Source organism: Amblyomma americanum, unplaced genomic scaffold (genome assembly GCF_052857255.1).
Source record: "Amblyomma americanum isolate KBUSLIRL-KWMA unplaced genomic scaffold, ASM5285725v1 scaffold_75, whole genome shotgun sequence".
NCBI lineage: Eukaryota > Metazoa > Arthropoda > Arachnida > Ixodida > Ixodidae > Amblyomma > Amblyomma americanum.
In genome coordinates, this window is record NW_027526547.1 from 403,934 (window position 1) to 422,001 (window position 18,068).

At 45.3% G+C, this 18,068-nt stretch overlaps 1 pseudogene; it reads left to right on the forward strand.

The window, feature by feature from the left end:
• LOC144112378 (luciferin 4-monooxygenase-like) overlaps positions 1-18,068 on the forward strand; it is a 198,816-nt pseudogene that overhangs the window by 166,424 nt on the left and 14,324 nt on the right.

The following is an 18,068-nucleotide window of genomic DNA, read 5'->3' on the forward strand; positions in this document are numbered from 1 at the left end:
GAGCCTGAAGAGCTAGAAAACCTGTTTGTGTGTGCTCTCACAGAAGCAGAATGTGACATTCTTGCTTATCTAGGAGGATTCCTGGTCAAGTCTGTCATGAAGTCCATTGGTAACTGTAGTGACTGCAAAAATGCCCTTGTTGGAGATGCTACAAATCAGTATAGCAATCTTATTAAGCTTAAAGAGTACGTGAAAAATTCTGAGAACCTCATTTATCCAACGCAAGCAGTGATTAATGTCCTTATAGAATGTGAGGAGCAGTTTAAGACTTTTGCAGATATGAAGGAAATCATGGTGCTCAAAACCCCATTTGCTAGCATTCTGAATGCCCTGTGCAAGGCTGTCAAGTTGAACTTAGGTTGCTGTGAAACACATCATGCTCAGGCAGGGAAGGTCCTCCTGACAAAATATGTGAGGACAAGACTGAGGATCCATCTACGACAGCAGCATGCACAGAGGGTGGATGGAATGTCTAGCAAAACATGTGCCGCAACAAACCTGGTCTGAACTCTGAGAAGGATGGTAACATCATATGCTTAGATGCTTGCAGTCAGCTAGTTAATGATTTGGCCTTGCTTTCGTTGTTTTTCTATAGTTTGACACAACTCAAGAAAATAGGGGAGATGTCCTTAAAGAATTCTATCCAGCCAATGGCGCCAACCGATTTTCATGACACCATGTTTAATGCTGGGAAGTTGCATCGCTGGGAGTGGCAGATGAACGGCAGTTAACCGTGGCTTAATCGGATTGACCGCGTTGTCATGAAAATCGGTCACTGCTATTGGCTGGAGGGAAACGGTCGGGGGGCATCTGCCACTACTTCCTTGGGTTGTACCCGAATATAGCACTCTGACACTTTCACTGTGTATGTCGTGTGTACTTTGCTCGCCTGTAAATTGTTCACGTCTTTCAGCATATTTTTATGTCACCTCTCTGTAGCAAGCTGTTGCTTGCAGATTGTGTGCACTAACCAATGAAGCTGCTTTGCTTCAGTCAGCATTTGGAAATAGCAAACTGATTTACAGTGCGTGCCACTAGTGTGTTCATCAAAGGTGAAGTTTTTAGGAGCAAGTGTTGGAACTAGATGCAAATGTGTAAACCACTGTTTCAAGTCTTTTGTGAAGTGCATAACAGTCTTATTTTTGTGGCTGGAGCATCACTACCATGCCTTGCATTATTTAGGGCTGTAAAACATACGCTCCCACAGAGTTGCCGTGGTGTTTCTCATTATCATTTGAGTTGTTTGCATTACTAGTCCTGCTAATTTAGCCCATTTATTGTGTCCTCTGTACTGCACTCATGCAATTTGTTCATGGCTATCAGTATATTTTGTTTTATGTAGAAGTGTTCATTGAGCAACGAAGCTGCTTTACTTCGGTCAATGTTTAAAAATAATAAGCCTGTTTGCAATTACACCATCAGTGTGCGCACCAGATATGTTTTACAGGAGTGACTGATATGTGTACAAAAATTTCACTGGTTTCACAGATGCTGATAATGGAAGAATGTAATTTCATATGCACTTTAGCTGGCTGCGGATGCTTATATATTCTGTCAGTTTGCTTGAGAAAGAATATGAGCACCTCCCCTTTAATTGACAGTTGCCAGAAGTGTGTCGGCAATAAAAGAAGCTTCTTGAATGTTTACACGAAGGCGTCTGAAAATGTCATTTGGTTTCTTGATTTTAGGTTTTCTCACTTGTCCCATTGTTTGTATTGCTCCTCTTTCTCTGATTCCATTCCAGCAAGTCTCATGTTACACTCTGAACATTTGAGCCTCCTACTGAACACCCTGTGTAAGTTAGTTTCTCAGCACACGTGGAAAAATGGTAGGCAATGTGAAATGAAGCACTGCTTTAATGTTAACTCAATGGCAATCTGTACAAAACTAAGACGCTTACAACACTCGATCTTAATTTGTTAACATCAGCCTCAAGATTCCCTAAATTTTTTTAAGTATGTTTATACCTTTTGCTGAAGCTACAGTGTGCTAGTATGGGGTTGCATAGCTCATTGCGTAGAGCATGTGTAATTGCTCACAGAAGAGCAAAATGCACAAACTAATGGTACATTGCACACGCAAATGCCATTGTGATGTCGGTAATAGAACTACTGGGGCACTTAAGTCTCTTCCCGTGCTGTGAATGCATAAGCATTAGGTGCTACTGTTTTGCTTCTGTTGCGTGGTTTTATTTTGAACCTACATAGACCAGCGTTAGCTCGGTTTACCGTTACATTTTCGATTCTACTCATCGAGACCTTTCAACGATATATGACGATGCTATAGCATTAGGTTCAATTTTAAATCAAATAAATAATTAATGGTAATTAAGACCTGCGATTACTCCGGTAGAATTATACTCGACATAAGCTATCCAACGATATATAGCTTGATGATGGAGCATAACGATTGATTTTTAATCACGGTTATCTAATTAATGGTCGGTAAGACAAGATTAGTTCAGTGCAATTGTACTCAACATAAGCTATGCAGCGACTTAGTGATGTAGCGTAAATTTCAATTACATTACAATTAAGTAATTACCGGTAATTAATTGAGACCTACAATTAGTCCGGTGCAATTATACTCGACATAAGCTATCCAACGATAGAACACTTGCGGCGATTATGCCCGACATAAGCTACACAGCCACTACGGCCACATTCTGTACAGGCCGCGCATGAACCAGGTAATTGATAAGCATTAAAAAGTGGGCCTGCGTAATCTTTTGATTACCGTCATAACATTAAATTCTGAACGCCCAACACCTAAGCTCGGTTAGTGCTCATCGTGAGGAGGAACCCTTTTTACGTAATTGATAAGCGCTGCCTTTTGGCGCGATGACACGCGCAGAGGAGAGACCCGTTCGGAGTGTAATGCACCGTCGCTGAGAACTGCTCTATGTCATCGGAACGGCGTCATCTGTTGGTACTAACTTCGAAAGAAACGCCGATAAACTAGAATATAAACTAATGTTGTAGATCGCCCCAGCGACCACGCCACTGAAAGCCGGGGATGCTCTCTTCAAGGGGAACAACATGGCTGCCCGTCATGTTTAGCGGCCGTTTTCGGCAACACTGGGAGAGATGTCACCACCCTAAGCCAGGCGGCAGGCGGCATGTATGTAGGCTCCCTAGGTGCCACGCGTTGGGGCCGCCGTATTACGAGTTCTTGCTGCGGATTTCGCGCACGGTGGACGTAGCAAAATGTGTGCGCTAAGAATGCACGAATAAATAGCATTTTTGAAGTCCAATATTTATGAACTGGTTAGAGCAAAATCCGTTTTGCGGCATACGTCGTCTTTGTGTTTGTCCGCATCTTCTTTGAGTTTCTTCTCTTTTACCTTTCGCGCAAGTTTTTTTTTTCTTGTCTCATTATTCTCCCCTCGACTGTCGGCATTTTCCCCCCTCAGATCAGCACAACCCCGCTCCTTGAGCATGGTACGCCCAGAAGGCGGCTTTTGTTTAAAAAAAAATAAAAACTGCCTCGTCGCTACCCCCCCCCCCCCCCCCCCCCCCGAAGAAATGCACAAAATTCGAGACGCGCGAAGCACGACAGGAACGATGAGGTACACCAGACAGGCGTTTCTTTCCTTTTCAACCCTTTGCGCTGTGCCTTCGCAGTCTAATCTCCCTTGTCGCATTGCTTGGTGTCGTTCACAGTGCGCATGGTCTGCAAGCTTCTCTTGGGCGCTCAGACCAGCTACGCTTCGCAGTCGGCCTTTCTGTGAACGAACTGGACAGGCTGTGTTGAACTTCCTGTCTTTCCTGCAATATTTCGCCGTGTAGTCAATCATCGTGAGTTTTCAGAGGCGCCTGTCTTGTGTACGTCAACGTTCCTGTTCGTGCGGCGATTTCTGTGCATTTCTTCAGCGTGCGCCAGAAGCGAAAGATGCATTGGAGCGACGAGGCAATGCTTTTCTTCTTGTCGTTAGTTGAGCAGTACCCTTCACTGTGGAATGTCACCAACACTGACTACAACAAGACACAGTTGAAAGCCTCCGTCTGGGAGAATATCTGTCGGGAGATGGCAACTCGTTTCCCCCAGTTTGAGCCGTACACTGTAGGTGAGTACAGTCGCTTTGTCTTAGTAAATAGGGCCGCATGATGTATTGGATGTGTCTAAGTCATCGTGTTGACCACATATCTCACTGCAGTATGAAACCAGACTTTTTTTAGGGGCAAAGGGAGTTTGTTGTGACAACTGCACTTGCTGTCTATTTTCCTTGTCCTCTTGCCGCACAGGCCATGTGGACAGTAAAAATGTACTATTTTTGGTGTGTGCGTGTGTGGAGTGTTGCTCATTTAACGAATGTCCTTTTCACTGTCCTTGTGCACAGACTACGTAAAGGCGCTGCTCAAGAACAAACGGAGGACATACAGAGAAGAGAAAAAAAATGCTTTATACGAAGAGCGGCCAAAGGGCAGATGATGTGTACATAGGGAAATAAAAATATTTTAAAGCAATGCTGTTCATAGATAATCGAGCCCGAGCCGAGAGCCGAACGTACAAAGAAACGTACGGGATGGCGACAGAAGAGGTGAGAAAGCGGAATACGCGCTCCTTCCTTCATCGGAAGCTACATTTGTTCTTCCAGCCGCAATCTGAGAGCTTGTTCGGTTGCTTGCCATGCTTTTCTCTCCACGTGCTTCTCTCGCGAAAATGCGAGCGTCTTTGCATGGTGCTTCGCACTCTTTGCACACTTTCTTTACGCCTTTTCCGAGCTTCCCCATAGAATATTTTGATAGCCTCTTTCTTACTGCCTTCTGCTCGCTGATCACATCCGCTACCCTATCCCAACCTGCCTCTAGCGTGCTAGAATTTATTAAATTTAAATTGTTCAGATACAGATAGAACTGATCTGTTTTACATGCAAACGCTCCATTGTTCAAATCACTGTTTGTGTTTTCTGTTAACTGCAGTAATTTCTTTACAGGAATATGAGCAATCTCCAAACAACAGCCTTGTGGAATCTCAGGACCCGGCGGTCGAAGCATCGGTGTCCAACACACCGGCGGCAGAAGCACCTGTGCCACACACTCCTCTGCCACAAGCATCCGGGGCACAATCAGCGGTTGCTCTGGCTGACGCAAATCAGACAGCTCCAAAAAGAAAAAGAAAGATCACAAGCTCGCTCTTCTGCAGCAGCGGACTGACACGTTGTCCAAGATGGCCAATACCCTTGACAATCCCAGTCCGGACGAGTGCAGCGCATTCGCTTCTGTGCTAGCTCAGTATTTCAGGGAGTTGCCGCTAGCTGAAAGGGCGAAGTGCCAGGCAGCAGTTCTGACTTTAATTATATCTTACTTAGAGGAGGAGTCGTAAGTCAAGTGCATAATTGGTGTCAGTTTATTCAACTTCATTGACAGTACAAATGTGTGCTGATTCAAAATAAACAGACATGTCAATTTCCATCATGCTGTAGAAGAGTGTCTTCACTGAGTGATATGCATCGGTCATCTCAAGCTGGAAATTTCAACGCTGAATGCCAGTCATGTTAACCTAAACACTCCTTAAATTGCTGATGTCAACGCCCGCATGGGCGTTTTGCCAACTCACAGCGCCGTCTCCGTTGAAGTAGTCGCACAGCCGTTCGCGCACAGCTGCCGCGAGAGAACTTAGGCGAGACCGGTACGGTTGCAAGTCGAAAAATGCTGGTGGATTTTCACCTGTATTTGTGCTTTCTGGCCGATCAAGATGATGTCCTTTAAGGATATTGTGAATCACACAAGCTGCTTAGACCATAATTGTCACCTTCTCCGGCTTCTGTAGCCAGAAGGAGTCGATATCGGTGAGCTAAAATGCCGAAAGCGTTTTCAGACACTCGTCGGGCCCTTGACAACCTAAACAAAATATAGAAAGCGAAATTAAGAATCAATTGCGCTGAAATTCCACATCAATCACGCAATTGCTATGTTTAATCCTTTTTTATATCTCCATTATGTATCATTATTATTATCTAATATTAATTTTTCATGTTATTAAGACAACAGTGGCAGGCAAAGGTGTATTACCGATAGTTGAAGACCTTTTGTTCAGAAGAAAGCTGAGTTCCGCCAAAAGGCTTCATCAGGTTCTGTGACAAGGAAAAAGCGTCGTCGCCCACCAGGACAGGCGGAAGCTGCAGGTTTGTGGAACTACACATAGATACAAGATCGGGCATATTTGCCTTCTTGCAGGCGATGGCTTTCTGCAGTGGTGTGGTTTTCCATATTGCCCCATTTCCTTTTCATGCTGGTGCCCCAACATCAAGATGCTAAAACTTGCAGTCGGCATCAACAAGGGCGAACAGTAGGATGCTAAAGGTCTTCTTGTAATTAAAATACAATGAGCCCAATTTTGGTGGTTTCACAATTGCGAGGCGCTTACTGTTGATAGCACCCACACAATTGGGGAACTGCCAACGATCTCTAAAAGCATCGGCTAAAAGCGACCAGTCAGCCTCAGATTTGGGTGCTCTCAAAGTCTCTGCCTTGAATTCATCACCGATTGCTTGGCATGTTATTGTTATTATGCTATTAACAGTGCTGTGGCCCAACCGAAACTGCCGGCTTAGCGAAAACTGACTTTCTCCTGCAAGAAAAAGAAGCGAAATAACGATGTCACATTTACAGTTTCTTGCTAGCCCTGCCACGCTAGTCCCAACAAACGAAGCCAAACACTCACCCGATGCCAGAAAACGTAGCGTCACTTCAAGACGTATTCTAGCACTGATGGTGGTCCGCATGTTTGTTGTCTGCTTTTCAATCCGGTGTCTGATGCGTTCAAGTATCCACGACAAAACTTGATGCGGCACCCAAAGCAGTTTCCGGTATTCTTCCGGGTCATCTTCTCGGAGCGTGTTATACAGACTGTGCTGAACACCTAGGGACTTCTCTTGCATCCATGGTTTCACCCAGCAACGCCGCTTTTTCCCGAATAGATCGTCGTCATCCTCCTCGGTTTCCAGTAAAGCCGCCAACAACACGTACTTGCGCCTTTTTGCGATGTCCATTTCTGCTACTCCGAATCCTGCAGTGCGAGACATTTCGAGATGTATTGAGCTCCGGTGCTGGGAACATTCTGTGTTTGTGTTTCCTTTTTTCGTTTTTTTCCCCTTATCTCCCTTCAGTCTGTTTCTTTTTTTTTTCTTTTTAGCCTTCGCCGTTTTCAAAGAGCAGCAACACCGGCCGTCCGGCTATTTTTTTTTAACCCTTCCCACTCCTGTTTCCGCAGCCCGGCCGCTTCGCGCGTCTGGATCCCCCGCGGTGGCTCTCCGCTGCCCATGTGAATCATGAATTTGGGAGCGGGGGAGAAGTTTGGCCGGCCGGTGACGTAGCGCGCCTCCCCTCCCCGTCCATCCGCGCCGAGGTCCCCCGTGTGAATACCGCATAACGGCCGAAGGAATGGTGCCCTCCTCGGTCGCCGGCGGCCGCCGGACGAAAACCGGAAGCTGCGTCGCCGCGAGCTCGAAGGCGCGACGTGAACGCAGCCGCCGTCACTTAGAGAGAGGTTACATCGCCGGTATGATATACTTCGCCATGTATTAACAGAATGAAAACGAAGTCCTTTCCCTGCTGCTACTGGCTCGCATTTCAGTCACCCTTCAAGAGGGGACCGAGTTGGTCTCTGAATGTTCGGCTGAAAATAAATTATTTGTTGTGTCAATAGTTTTCAAACTTTCGTTTCCTTTCAAAATTCTACTTCAACTGTACGACTATTGCACAAAATCTCTGCTTCGAGAGAACTTCGCCGAAGATGTAGAGCTCACAAATTATATGCAAGGTCCGCCGGTGCACAATGACCCATCGGTTTGCTGTCATTCAAGATGTGAATAGGAAAAGGAGCAAAAGTTAAGCGGCCCACGACAGCTGTATCCCATCTAAACAGAAATGCCACACCCAAGGAAGAATTTCTTGAATGATATGTAACGTCCACATGTGCGCAAAGACCAATCGGTTTCTGCAATTGAATAAAATCATGAGCAGTCAGCGATAGAATATAGGCATAAAAAATTCATCCACAGGGGGTGTTTCACTTGACTTTATGCAATTTTTTTAAATTAGGCTTCATGAGTTAGAAGAGCGCTTTTTCGGCATAATTTTGACAGTGGTGTCATGCATTAAATCACAGTTAAAAGCAGTTAATTGGTAGGCCGCATAATTATTATTGACCAGTTAAGTTTTCAACTACTACTGTTAAGCTTCGTAATTACTGAGAGGCGTGTAGCCCACCGTAAGTAGCTTCCATATAAGATATTGAATTTCGAAAACGGGGTTACCCTGGGCGCTCTGGCCCAACATATATTTGTCTACATCGCGCCAAATTACGTGCGCTTTCGAGAAGCTTCTAGGCAAAGCAACTTCTCCAGCCAAAACAGCAAAAAAAAACAGGCAAAAGTTGTTAGCCAGAGCGCCGAGGGTAAGCAGGGTTTGAAACTTTAAAAACTGATTTGAATATTACTGAAGGTGAGTTTACCGCCTCTCAATAATTAAGGAGCCTAACAGTAATCGGGGAAAAGTTAAATATTCTAAATTTGTGAACCAACCCGCTAGTTCGGACTTCTTAGCTGTGTTCTGATGTGCTACATTACTGACAATGCTATGCCATAAGAAGTTTTATTGTGGCTCAAGAAGCCAATTTTCAAATTTGCTGAAAGTGTTACGTGAGCTAACTCATAACGGTGTGTATTCTGCAGATTGCGGGTCGCGTGTTTATGTACGTGCGAAGCAATACCTACAAAAATTAAAATAAATATGCAAGAAACGTACTCATGTATCAACCAGATGGTCCCAAATGGTTGGCGATACCTATTAAAAAACTATGAACTGCAGAAGGGAAAAACCGAGTCCGAAGGGCTGTGTGCTCCGGCAGTCAACCGAAGTAGAGGTTGCAGTGGGGCGCGGCAAGCCGTGAGAAACGGGCAGAGGGTGGACAGAGCACACAGAAGCCTCATGAAGCTCGAAAGGTCATGAGAAAAGAATTTCGTTCTTTCGGACGATGGGGTAAAGGTGGTATGCGGCGCGGGCATTAACCTCTCGGTGACGAGGCGCCGCGTCGAGAGGGGAAGGGGGGACGATTGAAAGGATAGTAATGTGAAGGGCCCCTCGTGTGCCAGGAAGGAGGGGAAAGGGCAAGAGGTAAACACGCGCGCGTTTCCTCGCGGGGTGCCGGGAGAAGGAGGTTGCAATGCAAGTTAGAGAGGTCGTCAAGAAAAAAGGGCTGCAAGCAGCGGCAGCCATGGATAGCCAATTGAAAATGTTCGCAGAACAACATGTGTCCCCGGCACTGCCAGTACTGGATTCTCTCTAAGCGCTGTGCACTGCAGCGCGCGGCTCCGCCATGAGAGCTAGAAAATAACTTTGTTTTGTGGGATATTTTTGAATTTTAAAACTTCACATACGCATGAAAAAAAGTTTTTGGTACCCGCTAAAGTCGCGGGCTACTTGTTTTCGCAACGGCAGCTGCGACTAGCAATTAACACACAAGACAGAACAAATGGACACGCCATAAATGTATACACACAGTGAGTGAATAAGAATATCTTGAAATGAGTCAACATAATCACATTAATGAATAAATAAGCTATAAAGACTATATAAATAAACAATAAGCAAGACTATGTTTGCAGTAATAAATGTATATTAAGAACAAGCATATGCGCAGAACTGAATGCAATTTAAAGGGTATAACATTATGGTCATGATCGCAGGTCCAGAGGTAAAGCGACAGATTGATTGAGACAGTCAGGAAAAAAGAAATGGATCTGAGTACTTGGAGACAGAACAGAGACCGTGGGCATACGTGAATCGTACAGTTGCGGACAGAATAGAGTGTACCACGCTTCAGTAGCCAAACTTATATGATGCGTATGGAAGTGAATATTACCGGATTTTTCCATTTATGGAAGAAAATTCAGTTCTTGTGCTTGTGCGTAAATGAAGGCAGCAGCCTTTATATTTTTTTACGATATGCCAGGTAAGATTTAATTGGAACCTGGAGCCTATAACCAAGATATCAGAATGGAGGGCCCTAGCAAGGTGTGTGAAACCGAATAGTTGGGTGCTGCTATGAGCTGTGTGGCCTAGTCTGCAGCATTTTTACATCCCGAAAAGGTTTTAAGTGTTTAGTGTAATTGGCTACTATTTCAAATATTCGCCTAGGGAAAATCGCGTGATAGCAGTAGCTAGAGCCTCAAGACGCACTCTCTCTGACAACAAAATCCGCTCATTTCCGGAGCGCTGCCTTGACCCGACTCGATCGGCTTTGCGCTTGCAGCGGCCGCAAAATATGCGCCAGCAATCTGCTAACCCATCCGTCGGCTAGTTCCTTTAGCAGGGTAAAAAAAAAAAAACGCTGCGTAAATGCCATCTTAATGAAAACATCTCAAGTCTGCTTGAAAATTTACTTCTTTTCCCCGCGCCAGTATCTAACAACTGAGGCTTATCATTCAAAGTAATTTTCCAGAACGAACAAACTATGGCTCTATGCCCCACGATTCCCAACAGTGCAAGGATGATTTAGCTGAGACACTTTCGTAATATATGGCCACTGCTTTTAAAATTTCTATACGTAATAAATTTCTGGTGGGTGAGGAGTAATGGAATACATATTGTTCATCCACTCAAACGCGCAGTAAATGTCATGTTGTAATAAGATGGTAAAAAGGCGCCTCGATCATGGACAATGCCGGGTGCGCGCGTAGATGACTTGCGTACTTAAACGGATGAGCTTATATATAAGCGATCACGGAAAGAAGAGGAGCAAAAAATGCGCTAGTGGCCGTATCCAATTAAACCATGCCTGTAAGCGCATGGCGAGGTTAAGCAAAATTACTTCAGCACCATACAGTAGCGTGAAAAGTTTGCATGGAGTAAATAAAAGCTTTCAGCACAGCTTCGCGTGTGCAAAGTTATCGAATGTTTTGGTGTTACCTGCAGTGCGAGCAAACAATTTTTCAGGCTTCTTCTCTTTTCACAGCTCCAATATTTTAATGTAGCGATGACGGCGTTGTGATCGCTAAGTGACTTGTTGGATGCTGAATATCGTGGGTCTTATCATACGTTTTATTCTTATCGCACACACCGCCTGAAAGTTAAGGATGTATATATATATATATATATATATATATATATATATATATATATATATATCTGTGTGTGTGTGTGTGTGTGTGTGTGTGTGTGTGTGTGTGTGTGTGTGTGTGTGTGTGTGTGTGTGTGTGTGTGTGTGTGTGTGTGTGTGTGTGTGTGTGTGTGTGTGTGTGTGTGTGTGTGTGTGTGTGTGTGTGTGTGTGTGTGTGTGTGTGTGTGTGTGTGTGTGTGTGTGTGTGTGTGTGTGTGTGTGTGTGTGTGTGTGTTCGTCACACTGCCTAAGACGAAAGATATCGATCGTGCATTCTAAGCTCAAGCGCATCCTCATAATTCTTCAGCGGGCGAAAAATCACAAATGCGCTCGAGTCGAAATTCTTGCGAGAAAATTAAGTTCGTTGGCTAGGAGACTGCATAGATTACAGAATACGCTGCACTAACTCGTCGCAAGCAGAACGCCGCTTCTGAGGGCACAAGATGCTGGCCGCCCAAACCACAGAATATAAGTGGCAGCGCATTCGAATGAATCTTCAAGCAGAAAGTGCTCTTTATGCATGAACACGGACGCCGGTGGATTCGTTCTCTGCCTTCCGCCGTACATGCGTCGAGGGCGTCTCCTTGTTGGGTACTCTCTCCGGGGATCCCCTCACCCACCAGACAATCCGCCACTCCCGCAGGTGCCTACTTCGCACAGGTGAGGCAACGGCCCCGCAACGTCCAGGAAACTCGCGGGTCTAGCGCCGAGTTCACTCCGCAACCCATCGGGCCGCGTTTCGGGACAGTGGGGGACCAGGGGTCGCACTGCGTCCTGTAGAGTGATTGGAAAGCGTACAAGCGCACGCGCGCACAGAGCACCTGTATAGCCTGAGCTTGGGGGTGGCTCAAACAAACCCAATTTACCCAGCGTGCGGCGATAGAGAGAGACAGAATGGAAGATTCTGTCCTGTGGACGGCGGTGAGGCCGCCGCCGACGGCCATGACGCAACAGTGAGGGACTCAGGAACAAAGAGCGCACGCTCAAAAAAAAGTTCCTCACCAAAGGCCCAAGCACATACGCATAACGCAACCTGCTCATACACACCTGTCAAACCGCTCGGCCGCGCTCGGCGCTGTTTACTTCGAGAGCTCGCACATCCGCATGGCTCTCACCTCTGCATCGACAAATCTAAAAGGTGCATTCCCAGCTGTTATTTTCTCTTTTTATGGGGGGCACTGCGGCCTAAGCAGAATCTAGTTTGCTCGGTTTATTAAGTAGAATATTAGTATACTTGGCTCTGGCGACATCACACTTAAAGGCCAAGTAGTGCCATGATCGATGTCGACGAGCCATCAAAATTGCTGGCAGAATATTTACCAAGGAATGCGAGGATGTATGCAATTTCGGCGGCCAATAGCAACACGCAAGGCGATGTTGAACATATGCCAGGATTTGCATATTTCTTTTAAGCGATCGCAACTGGTGGGAGAAGATTGACCATCGCATCCCAAGATCTGTGCCTCACTGGGTACCCATAGCAACTGATGGGGCAATATTTGACAGCCAAGCCCAGTTTGTGTACATTGTTGGGAGGCCACCCCAACTTCCAGCGCAATATTGACCAAATTATACCAAGATATGTCTGATGCTCACAAGCCATAAAAATTGTCATGACAACATCCACCAACGAATGTCATGATGTATGCAACTCTGGCTAGCCACCGCAACTGCCGGAACAATATTCGCCATTGAATGCCAGGTTGCACGCGATATTGGCAGGCCGTTGCTTCTAGCTGGCTATCGCAGATCGTTGTTCACCAGGTTATGCCAATGTTGGGAAATAAAGATCATAGCCGGTCCATGAGTGGACGTATTTTCTTATCCAATCGCCATTATTGGTCACGCATTGGCAAGAACGGGCCACCATAGGACCACGGACGGCCAACGCGTTTGCAATATCGGGCCGATGCTATGTGCTGCCTGGGATATGGAGGAGATGCTACAACCTGTGCATCTTTACCTGAATAAAAAATGCGCTCTCAATTTAGAGATATGTACTTATGAAAATAAAAGAAAAAACAATCACTTCCTTTCAATATTACATTACTTTGTTTTTTTTACATTGAATATCTTACTGGAGCGCAATTAACACAAAATCACCAATTTGGGACAAGGCATATTAAATTTCACTTTGTGCGAAAAATGCGGTGCGAGTTGTTACAAATTATCCTGTAAAATGTGTGTCGAGTGTTTTCACGCCGACTGTGCCTCACAAAATTCAGTGTTATTTAATCGTTTCTATTTTTGTCCTGTGACGGCCATATTTATGTTCATCATGACATCATGCCTCTCTTTGCAGGCTCGACGATGTGTGAGGTAATCGTGCAAGAGCTGGACAAGGAATTTGAGTGCAGTGGAAAAGTCCTTTTGCAAGAGGGGTGCAACAATTACTTCAGGTATGACTGATCAGTTTACAGGATGAGAGCTCTGTTAAGCACTCTATGGATCTCTTAGCCGTGCTACAGCAGATTGCCGAGCTGTTTTGTCTAACCTGAATCATCGGCACGCAGCAAAGATGAAAATAAATGTACCCCACCCCAAGTTCTGCCCAGCACCCCACCACAAGTTCTGCCCAGGGCCCCACCACAAGCCCGGCACCCCACTCAAGGTCCTGACCCCTGCCCGAGCCCTGCCTATAGGCACACCACCTCAAACGCCTCACAGCTGCTTTGAATAAAGATATTTTTTTAATACTTTTGGTTGGCTCTTTCCTTGCTTACCTTCCTGCGGGCTGGTAGGTGGAAAAGTACCATGTTTGCGAAAAGTAAGCAAGGTGAAAGGTTTGCATCTCCGTTGTATAGGGTAGCCGTTCACTAGAGACGAGTGTCGGATTGTGAGCACATCCTAGGGTTCTTACCCTACACATATTTGTCACTCCAAGCAAGATGCCAGCCATGCAGCCTGGTTACTATCGAAGAATATATCGAAAATGCTGGTCAGTAACCAGCAGCCGGTTTTTCATGGGCCGGTGTTCGAAAGGTGGATACCATTGCTCAAAAACTGGATGCCATGGTTCGAAAGCTGGGTACCATTGTTTGAAAGTTGGATGCCAGTCCGAGACCATTACTGGCCCAGGTTGCAGAAACTGGACGTCATTGTTCGAAAGCCGGATACCAATGTTCGACGGCTGGATACCAATGTTAGAAGGCTGGATGCAAATGTTCGAAACCTGGATGCCAATCTGAGACTTTTAATGGCCCATGTCGCAGAACGAACGCCAGGCCTACGTTGGCCCCTTGATAGGCCGTGCGTTGGCAATAAATTGGCAAGAAAGTAGGGCCAGTGTGTCAAAATGGTAGCGCTCAGCGTAAATGCCAGTGTAGTACCGATGTTCGTGCCAATTTTTGCCAATGACAGCCCAACGTTCGACCAATGCTGTTGGGCTGCCGGGGTTGCTTCTTCCTGTTTCAGATCCGTGCTATCTAATTCATGCGTTCGCATGTTGCAATCTAGTTTTTATCTTTCAGTTGAGCATCTGAAAAAGGCGGGTTTTCCAAGTTCACTGTTGAGAGCGGTTGCTTTCCCAAGAACTGGCTAACCAGAGAAACTATGAAGTCACTCATTACGTACTTAAAGTGTCTCATAATCTCAAAATTTCTCAGTCAAATATGGTATTGACATTGTTTTTGAGCATCTTGCCAACTTTACAGATTGTGCAACTTGGTGGGAAAGGGTATCTCAAAACCAGCCACGTGTGGTAAGAAGCACAAAAACAAGCGTGTTGCATGCGCAAAAAGTGTCAGTTTTAAGATTCCCCTCAGTTGCGGCCGTTTTTCTATTGGAGAAACCGCTAGGTGCTAAATGGTCGTTTGCGAGAGCACGCGTGTTCCTTAGCAGAAGAGGGGGGATCAGATCTGCCAGTTCACTGCCGCAGTTTTCAGGACTGTTGCTCACAGTTCAAGCCAGACAAAGGAGGAGGAAGGGACAACTTGAAAGAAAGCTTGTAGAAGCGGTTGCCATAATACGCGTTCGAAACCATATGAATGTGTTAGCTCTCCTTCTGCTTCCATCCTCCGAAAGGAACTGGGTTTTCTTGCCACGTGACCTTTTGGTTGCTTCCTTTTCTGTTTCAAGCAGATTTTGTCTTTTATGCTGTGGCTTTTCGGTACATTTATGTCATCCTTTTCAAGTACTACTGGTGTCATTTTTGCTGAGCCCTTTCACTTTTACACTTGCACGTGTGGGCGCCGTCTGTAAAGGTTTGCCGACGCCCTTGTGTTGTTTTGGTGTGTGTTTATGTCCTCATCCTGTCTTACTATTGGTTGTAGAATCACACGTGCGATTTCATATATTAGTCATGAAGTTTGTTCAATAAAATCTCAGTTGCAAGTCGCCCTGTGTTGTCGCCTCATTTTGTCCTGTGTCTGCTACGGTTTAATTGTTAGTTTTGTCTCTCAGGTGTCGACAATTCTGGTAAAACAAATTTTGTGTTCCCGGTAAATGTTACATTATTACTATATATTCGCAACAAATGCGAGATCAAGTTTCTGTTTGTCCTTGTCACAAAACTTTAACGTTGCTGTCGGAGCATTTAGGACATAGGATGCTGTTCAACTGGCTATGTAAAGTGCCTTCAATGTTATGCACTGAAATCTTTTCTCCCTTAACAGCCGACAACGATGGGGTGGTTTCCTACATTCATTATTAGCCTGGATCAGCATCCATCTTTGGTAAAGTGGACACTAGCAGCGTCAAGAAGCTGCTGGTTGGTGGAAGCACAGTGAGCCCTGCTACAAACCGTGACAAAGATGTTTGGCATGAACGGCGTCATGCAAGGTATACGCTGTTGTACTCTTCTAGTAGCGCCGGTAACTAAAGCACGGAAGTGAAATCATAAAACTACAGCATTGTGCGTAAAGATTGCAAGATTTTTTCTTTTTCAAAAATAAAGATGATGGTGGACTTGGTCGTAAAGAAAACTTTGACGCGTTTCAAGCAAGCTCGCGAGGACAAATAAGTAGAAAGGCATTTGGTTCTCCACTGCCAAAAAAATGACGTCGTTAGCTGTCAGAACAGCCAACGAAACATTTTTTCTCCTCACAAAAGATGTTCTTGTAGTATTTTGATACTTGAACCTGTAACGACAGCGTATTCTGTCTTACTGCTTATCCGCCTGGCGTCACGAAAAGGTGGTTTTGTAGGAACGCCAGCAGCGGAGAAGTGCTGCTGAAAATGATGTCCTTTGTTGAGATTTATGGATAAATTTCTGTCAACGTTTGAGGCCAACTCTGTCATCATTTTCGACCAGGTTTTTATATATAACTTCAAAGTAAACCCAAATTCATGTTCAAGGAAGTGAACTTCACCGCTTCAAGGGAGAATACTGCGCAGCGATCTTTCCATAGCTCCGACGGCGCAGTCAGGAGGGGAAAATATAGATTACTAAAGTGCATCTTTTTAGACACTTCAAATATGCACAAAACGCGCCAGACATTCCTACCCGGTGGCGTTTGTCTGCGGTACCATAAAGCCAGCTAACTTTGAGTGGACGTCTCGTTTTGGTAATATACGGCGCCGAAGATTTGTTTCAGACTTCTAGCTTCTTTGCCTCAGTGGAACATTCTCATGTGAAATGGTTAACAACGGCTGCTCTGGTTTAAGTCATGTATTTGTCACCACCAGAACTGTCACTGCAATCACATTACTTGAAGGGCAAACGTCCTGTGACTGTTGACTAGGCGGCATACGCGTAGTTATTTCGGACATACCTAAGGTTATTCACAAAAACACGAACATCACCAACACTATAACCATAGCTTTTCGGCATCATTAAACTACTTATTGCACCGCGTATGTTCGCTTTCATTGCTTATTCAGCGTGGGCGACAAAGGTAGCTGGCACTAACAGACAGTGGCCGCAGAGTGGGTCTAGGAGCACAAGGGCATTCACCTTGTACGCGGGAGGTACTGGTTTCGAATCGCAGTGCCACCAAGTCTTATCGGCTTTATGTAATGAATGTTTATTGGTCACGTGGTGAGGTTTCCTAAGTTTTAACCTTTATAAAATATATGACCTGGCATGGTCGACGACCCCCGCTACCTTTCAAACACGAAGCGGATGCTCTGTCAATAAGATGATGCTGCTGAGTCCGCGAGTCGCAAGCAACACTCGCAAAAGAAGGCAGGAAAATACAAACCAAACCTGTTGCTGAGAAAAATACAAATAAGCGGTGAACGTAGAGTAAGAGAAATGAGAAAGCAAAGCAAGGTGATAAACGAGAAAGAGAAAATAATCAAAACTAATAGATAGTGCCACCATAATTAACGGCTAAGCATTTTCCACGTCACTTTCTCCCATCTTATTGACAAGTCTTAATCTCACCAAACTGATTGCTCGGAGGCTCATCATTTCTCGATATAGTACAGACAAGAACACCCAGCTATCTACATATCACAGCCGAGCACTCTTCCAAGCCAACGTTATCTATTCTTACATCGAGGCTAATCTATCCCGCTGCCGGGCTGCAATGAAACCATGGGTGTCGCTGGTGATGTGTTGCACCGTACTTTCTCCAGTAATTGTCTCCCTATTTATTTTCTTATCAAAAAGCTACCCTGATTGGGGCACTTGCATTACTGTGTGTGCTATTACAGCATACGGCATGACGAGTTGTCTGGATGTATCTCATTCTCAACGCCACAAGACAGCGACTTCAAAAGCGTCGGGATGCCTGCACCATTCGTCAAAATGAAAGTGAGCATTGCATTTCAGGGAAAGAATCCTCCCGTTGGAGGATAGCTCTATGGGAGCAGAGGTCTCTATTTTGCGACGGGCACGTTTAGAATCGACGGAGCGCAGACATGCTGCGAACTATATGGTTCTCATCTGAAAGCGGTTCCCTTCGTTCGTTCCAGGAGGCTGTACTGATAATGCCAGAATCGTTACAACGACACTCAAGAACGCGACGTTTGCTGTTTTATGGGGAAGGAACTTAGAGAAAATTTAAAAGAAGTATACCAGG